Consider the following 7,996-nt stretch of genomic DNA (forward strand, 5'->3'; position numbering starts at 1 on the left):
TTCCCCCTCCCGAATCCGATTCCAACTAGGAAAGGGGGGAATCCTACTCCCGGTGGGAGTAGGACTCCTCCTGGCGCGCCCTCCTCCTGGCCGGTCACACCTCCCCCTGCTCCTTTATATACGGGGGCAGGGGGCACCCCTAGACACACAAGTTGATCCACGTGATCATATTCTTAGCCGTGTGCGGTGCCCCCTTCCACCATAATCCTCGATAATACTGTAGCAGTGCTTAGGCGAAGCCCTGCGACGGTAGTACATCAAGATCGTCACCACGCCGTCGTGCTGACGGAACTCTTCCCCGACACTTTGCTGGATCGGAGTCCGCGGATCGTCATCGAGCTGAACGTGTGCTAGAACTCGGAGGTGTCGTAGTTTCGGTGCTTGATCGGTCGGGCCGTGAAGACGTACGACTACATCAACCGCGTTGTGCTAACGCTTCCGCTGTCGATCTACAAGGGTACGTAGATCACACTCTCCCCTCTCGTTGCTATGCATCACCATGATCTTGCGTGTGCGTAGGAAATTTTTTGAAATTACTACGTTCCCCAACAGTGGCATCCGAGCCTAGGTTTTATGTGTTGATGTTATATGCATGAGTAGAACACAAGTGAGTTGTGGGCGATATAAGTCATACTGCTTACCAGCATGTCATACTTTGGTTCGGCGGTATTGTTGGGTGAAGCGTCCCGGACCGACATTACGCGTATGCTTATGCGAGACCGGTTCTCCCGACGTGCTTTGCACAAAGGTGGCTAGCGGGTGACAGTTTCTCCGACTTTAGTTGAACCGAGTGTGGCTACGCCCGGTCCTTGCGAAGGTTAAAACAGCACCAACTTGACAAACTATCGTTGTGGTTTTGATGCGTAGGTAAGATTGGTTCTTGCTTAAGCCCGTAGCAGCCACGTAAAACTTGCAACAACAAAGTAGAGGACGTCTAACTTGTTTTTGCAGGGCATGTTGTGATGTGATATGGTCAAGACATGATGCTAAATTTTATTGTATGAGATGATCATGTTTTGTAACCGAGTTATCGGCAACTGGCAGGAGCCATATGGTTGTTGCTTTATTGTATGCAATGCAATCGCGCTGTAATGCTTTACTTTATCACTAAGCGGTAGCGATAGTCATGGAAGCATAAAATTGGCGAGACGACAACGATGCTACGATGGAGATCAAGGTGTCGCGCTGGTGACGATGGTGATCACGACGGTGCTTCGAAGATGGAGATCACAAGCACAAGATGATGATGGCCATATCATATCACTTATATTGATTGCATGTGATGTTTATCTTTTATGCATCTTATCTTGCTTTGATTGGCGGTAGCATTATAAGATGATCTCTCACTAATTATCAAGAAGTGTTCTCCCTGAGTATGCACCATTGCGAAAGTTCTTCGTGCTGAGACACCACGTGATGATCGGGTGTGATAGGCTCTACGTTCAAATACAACGGGTGCAAAACAGTTGCACACGCGGAATACTCAGGTTATACTTGACGAGCCAAGCATATACAGATATGGCCTCGGAACACGGAGACCAAAAGGTCGAGCGTGAATCATATAGTAGATATGATCAACATAGTGATGTTCACCAATGAAACTACTCCATCTCATGTGATGATCGGACATGGTTTAGTTGATTTGGATCACGTAATCACTTAGAGGATTAGAGGGATGTCTATCTAAGTGGGAGTTCTTTAAGTAATATGATTAATTGAACCTAAATTTATCATGAAACTTAGTACCTGATAGTATCTTACTTGTTTATGTTTGATTGTAGATAGATGGTCGTGCTGTTGTTCCGTTGAATTTTAATGCGTTCCTTGAGAAAGCAAAGTTGAAATATGATGGTAGCAATTACACGGACTGGGTCCGTAACTTGAGGATTATCCTCATTGCTGCACAGAAGAATTACGTCCTGGAAGAACCGCTAGGTGCCAGGCCTGCTGCTGGAGCAAAACCAGATGTTATGAACGTCTGGCAGAGCAAATCTGATGACTACTCGATAGTTCAGTGTGCCATGCTTTACGGCTTAGAATCGGGACTTCAACGATGTTTTGAACGTCATGGAGCATATGAGATGTTCTAGGAGTTGAAGTTAATATTTCAAGCAAATGCCCGGATTGAGAGATATGAAGTCCCCAATAAGTTCTATAGATGCAAGATGGAGGAGAACAGTTCTGTCAGTGAGCATATACTCAAAATGTCTGGGTATAATAATCACTTGATTCAATTGGGAGTTAATCTTCTAGATGATTGCGTCATTGATAGAATTCTCCAATCACTGCCACCAAGCTACAAGAGCTTCGTGATGAACTATAATATGCAAGGGATGAATAAGACTATTCCCGAGCTCTTCGCAATGCTGGAAGCTGCAGGGGTAGAAATCAAGAAGGAGCATCAAGTGTTGATGGTCAACAAGACCACTAGTTTCAAGAAAAAGGGCAAAGGGAAGAAGAAGGGGAACTTCAAAAAGAACAGCAAGCAAGTTGCTACTCAAGAGAAGAAACCCAAACCTGGACCTAAGCCTGAAACTGAGTGCTTCTACTGCAAGCAGACTGGTCACTGGAAGCGGAACTGCCCCAAGTATTTGGCGGATAAGAAGGATGGCAAGGTGAACAAAGGTATATGTGATATACATGTTATTGATGTGTACCTTACTAATGCTCGCAGTAGCACCTGGGTATTTGATACTGGTTCTGTTGCTAATATTTGCAACTCGAAAGAGGAACTACGGATTAAGAGAAGATTGGCTAAGGACGAGGTGACGATGCGCGTGGGAAATGGTTCCAAAGTCGATGTGATCGCAGTCGGCACGCTACCTCTACATCTACCTTCGGGATTAGTATTAGACCTAAATAATTGTTATTTGGTGCCAGCGTTAAGCATGAACATTATATCTGGATCTTGTTTGATGCGAGACGGTTATTCATTTAAATCAGAGAATAATGGTTGTTCTATTTACATGAGTAATATCTTTTATGGTCATGCACCCTTAAAGAGTGGTCTATTCTTATTAAATCTCGATAGTAGTGACACACATATTCATAGTGTTGAAACCAAAAGATGCAGAGTTGATAATGATGGTGCAACTTATTTGTGGCACTGCCGTTTGGGTCATATCGGTATAAAGCGCATGAAGGAACTCCATACTGATGGGCTTTTGGAACCACTTGATTATGAATCACTTGGTACTTGCGAACCGTGCCTTATGGGTAAGATGACAAAAACACCGTTCTCCGGTACTATGGAGAGAGCAACATATTTATTGGAAATCATACATACAGATGTATGTGGTCTGATGAATGTTGAGGCTCGTGGCGGATATCGTTATTTTCTCACCTTCACAGATGACTTAAGCAGATATGGGTATATCTACTTAATGAAACATAAGTCTGAAACATTTGAAAAGTTCAAAGAATTTCAGAGTGAAGTTGAAAATCATCGTAACAAGAAAATAAAATTCCTACGATCTGATCGTGGAGGAGAATATTTGAGTTACGAGTTTGGTGTACATTTAAAACAATGTGGAATAGTTTCGCAACTCGCGCCACCCGGAACACCACAGCGTAATGGTGTGTCCGAACGTCGTAATCGTACTTTACTAGATATAGTGCGATCTATGATGTCTCTTACTGATTTACCGCTATCGTTTTGGGGATATGCTCTAGAGACGGCCGCATTCACGTTAAATAGGGCACCATCAAAATCCGTTGAGATGACGCCATATGAACTGTGGTTTGGCAAGAAACCAAAGTTGTCGTTCCTGAAAGTTTGGGGCTGCGATGCTTATGTGAAAAAACTTCAACCTGATAAGCTCGAACCCAAATCGGAGAAATGTGTCTTCATAGGATATCCAAAGGAAACTATTGGATACACCTTCTATCACAGATCCGAAGGCAAGACTTTTGTTGCTAAATTCGGGAACTTTCTAGAGAAGGAGTTTCTCTCGAAAGAAGTGAGTGGGAGGAAAGTAGAACTTGACGAGGTAACTGTACCTGCTCCCTTATTGGAAAGTAGTACATCACAGAAACCAGTTTCTATGACACCTACACCAATTAGTGAGGAAGCTAATGATAATGATCATGAAACTTCAGAACAAGATACTACTGAACCTCGTAGATCAACCAGAGTAAGATCCGCGCCAGAGTGGTATGGTAATCCTATTCTGGAAGTCATGCTACTAGATCATGATGAACCTACGAACTATGAAGAAGCGATGGTGAGCCCAGATTCCGCAAAATGGCTTGAAGCCATGAAATCTGAGATGGGATCCATGTATGAGAACAAAGTATGGACTTTGGTTGACTTGCCCAATGATCGGCAAGCAATTGAGAATAAATGGATCTTCAAGAAGAAGACTGATGCTGACGGTAATATTACTGTCTACAAAGCTCGACTTGTCGCAAAAGGTTTTTGGCAAGTTCAAGGGATTGACTACAATGAGACCTTCTCACCCGTAGCGATGCTTAAGTCTGTCCGAATCATGTTAGCAATTACCACATTTTATGATTATGAAATTTGGCAAATGGATGTCAAAACTGCATTCCTGAATGGATTTCTGCAAGAAGAGTTGTATATGATGCAGTCGGAAGGTTTTGTCGATCCAAAGGGAGCTAACAAAGTGTGCAAGCTTCAGCGATCCATTTATGGACTGGTGCAAGCCTCTCGGAGTTGGAATAAACGCTTTGATAGTGTGATCAAAGCATTTGGTTTTGTACAGACTTTTGGAGAAGCCTGTATTTACAAGAAAGTGAGTGGGAGCTCTGTAGCATTTCTGATATTATATGTAGATGACATATTACTAATCGGAAATGATATAGAATTTCTGGATAGCATAAAAGGATACTTGAATAAGAGTTTTTCAATGAAAGACCTCGGTGAAGCTGCTTACATATTAGGCATTAAGATCTATAGAGATAGATCAAGACGCTTAATTGGACTTTCACAAAGCACATACCTTGACAAAGTTTTGAAGAAGTTCAAAATGGATCAAGCAAAGAAAGGATTCTTGCCTGTGTTACAAGGTGTGAAATTGAGTAAGACTCAATCCCCGGCCAATGCAGAAGATAGAGAGAAAATGAAAGATGTTCCCTATGCTTCAGCCATAGGCTCTATCATGTATGCAATGCTGTGTACCAGACCTGATGTGTGTCTTGCTATAAGTCTAGCAGGGAGGTACCAAAGTAATCCAGGAGTGGATCACTGGACAGCGGTCAAGAACATCCTGAAATACCTGAAAAGGACTAAGGATATGTTTCTCATATATGGAGGTGACAAAGAGCTCATCGTAAATGGTTACGTTGATGCAAGCTTTGACACTGATCCGGACAATTCTAAATCGCAAACCGGATACGTGTTTACATTAAACGGTGGAGCTGTCAGTTGGTGCAGTTCTAAACAAAGCGTTGTGGCGGGATCTACATGTGAAGCGGAGTACATAGCTGCTTCGGAAGCAGCAAACGAAGGAGTCTGGATGAAGGAGTTCATATCCGATCTAGGTGTCATACCTAGTGCATCGGGTCCAATGAAAATCTTTTGTGACAATACTGGTGCAATTGCCTTGGCAAAGGAATCCAGATTTCACAAGAGAACCAAGCACATCAAGAGACGCTTCAATTCCATCAGGGATCTAGTCCAGGTGGGAGACATAGAGATTTGCAAGATACATACGGATCTGAATATAGCAGACCCATTGACTAAGCCTCTTCCACGAGCAAAACATGATCAGCACCAAAGCTCCATGGGTGTTAGAATCATTACTGTGTAATCTAGATTATTGACTCTAGTGCAAGTGGGAGACTGAAGGAAATATGCCCTAGAGGCAATAATAAATGTTATTATTTTATTTCCTTATATCATGATAAATGTTTATTATTCATGCTAGAATTGTATTATCCGGAAACATAATACTTGTGTGAATACATAGACAAACCAAACGTCACTAGTATGCCTCTACTTGACTAGCTCGTTAATCGAAGATGGTTATGTTTCCTAACCATAGACATGTGTTGTCATTTGATTAATGGGATCACATCATTAGGAGAATGATATGATTGACATGACCCATTCCATTAGCTTAGCACCCGATCGTTTAGTATGTTGCTATTGCTTTCTTCATGACTTATACATGTTCCTATGACTATGAGATTATGCAACTCCCATTTGCCGGAGGAACACTTTGTGTGCTACCAAACATCACAACGTAACTGGGTAATTATAAAGGAGCTCTACAGGTGTCTCCAAAGGTACATGTTGGGTTGGCGTATTTCGAGATTAGGATTTGTCACTCTGATTGTCGGAGAGGTATCTCTGGGCCCTCTCGGTAATGCACATCACATAAGCCTTGCAAGCATTACAACTAATGAGTTAGTTGCAAGATGATGTATTACGAAACGAGTAAAGAGACTTGCCGGTAATGAGATTGAACTAGGTATTGAGATACCGATGATCGAATCTCGGGCAAGTAACATACCGATGACAAAGGGAACAACGTATGTTGTTATGCGGTCTGACCGATAAAGATCTTCGTAGAATATGTGGGAGCCAATATGAGCATCCAGGTTCCGCTATTGGTTATTGATCGGAGACGTGTCTCGGTCATGTCTACATTGTTCTCGAACCCGTAGGGTCCGCACGCTTAAGGTTTTGATGACAGATATATTATGAGTTTATGCATTTTGATTTACCGAAGTTTGTTCGGAGTCCCGGATGTGATCACGAACATGACGAGGAGTCTCGAAATGGTCGAGACATAAAGATTGATATATTGCAAGCCTATATTTGGATATCGGAAGTGTTCCGAGTGAAATCGGGATTTTACCGGAGTACCGGAAGGTTACCGGAACCCCCGGGAAGTATATGGGCCTTAGTGGGCTTTAGTGGAAGAGAGGAGAGGTGGCCAGAGCTGGGCCGCCTGCCCCTCCCCCCTAGTCCGAATAGGACAAGGAGAGGGGGGCGGCGTCCCCCCCCCTTCCTTCTCTCTCTCCTCTTTCCCCCTCCCGAATCCTATTCCAACTAGGAAAGGGGGGAATCCTACTCCCGGTGGGAGTAGGACTCCTCCTAGCGCGCCCTCCTCCTGGTCGGCTGCACCTCCCCCTGCTCCTTTATATACGGGGGCAGAGGGCACCCCTAGACACACAAGTTGATCCACGTGATCATATTCTTAGCCGTGTGCGGTGCCCCCTTCCACCATAATCCTCGATAATATTGTAGCGGTGCTTAGGCGAAGCCCTGCGACGGTAGTACATCAAGATCGTCACCATGCCGTCGTGCTGACGGAACTCTTCCCCAACACTTTGCTGGATCGGAGTCCGGGGATCGTCATTGAGCTGAACGTGTGCTAGAACTCGGAGGTGCCATAGTTTCGGTGCTTGATCGGTCGGGCCGTGAAGACGTACGACTACATCAACCGCGTTGTGCTAACGCTTCCGCTGTCGATCTACAAGGGTACGTAGATCACACTCTCCCCTCTCGTTGCTATGCATCACCATGATCTTGGGTGTGCGTAGGAATTTTTTTGAAATTACTACATTCCCCAGCACATGTCCCCTACCTCTTGTTACCATCCGCCTTAGACGCACAGTTCGGGGCCCCCTACCCGTGATCCGCCGGTTTTTGACACCGACAGCGGGGGAGGCCGGCCAGGCGAGGCGGACTCGGCGGCAGCCACCCGGCCGGCGCGTGGAAGGCGGCAGCGGCAACCCAGACTCGCACGCGGCGAGCGTGGGGGCCAGCAGGGGGCGCGCGAGGCGCGCGGAGCCGGTCGCAGACCGACGGGGCGGAGGCAAGCCGGCGAGGGCTCGAAGCCGGCTGGCGTAGAGTACCCAGCAGCCAGCAGGGGCCCAGAGCCAGCCGGTACATCGACAGACAGCCGTGGGAGTCCGGGGGGGCGCTCGCAGGGCCAGGAGGGTGAAGTCAACGCGGTGAGGCAGTGCGCGCCCGTGCGTGGGGGCACTTTGCGGCGGCGATGCAGGAGCGACAGGACACTGCGGA

Source organism: Triticum aestivum, chromosome 7A (genome assembly GCF_018294505.1).
Source record: "Triticum aestivum cultivar Chinese Spring chromosome 7A, IWGSC CS RefSeq v2.1, whole genome shotgun sequence".
Taxonomy (NCBI): domain Eukaryota; kingdom Viridiplantae; phylum Streptophyta; class Magnoliopsida; order Poales; family Poaceae; genus Triticum; species Triticum aestivum.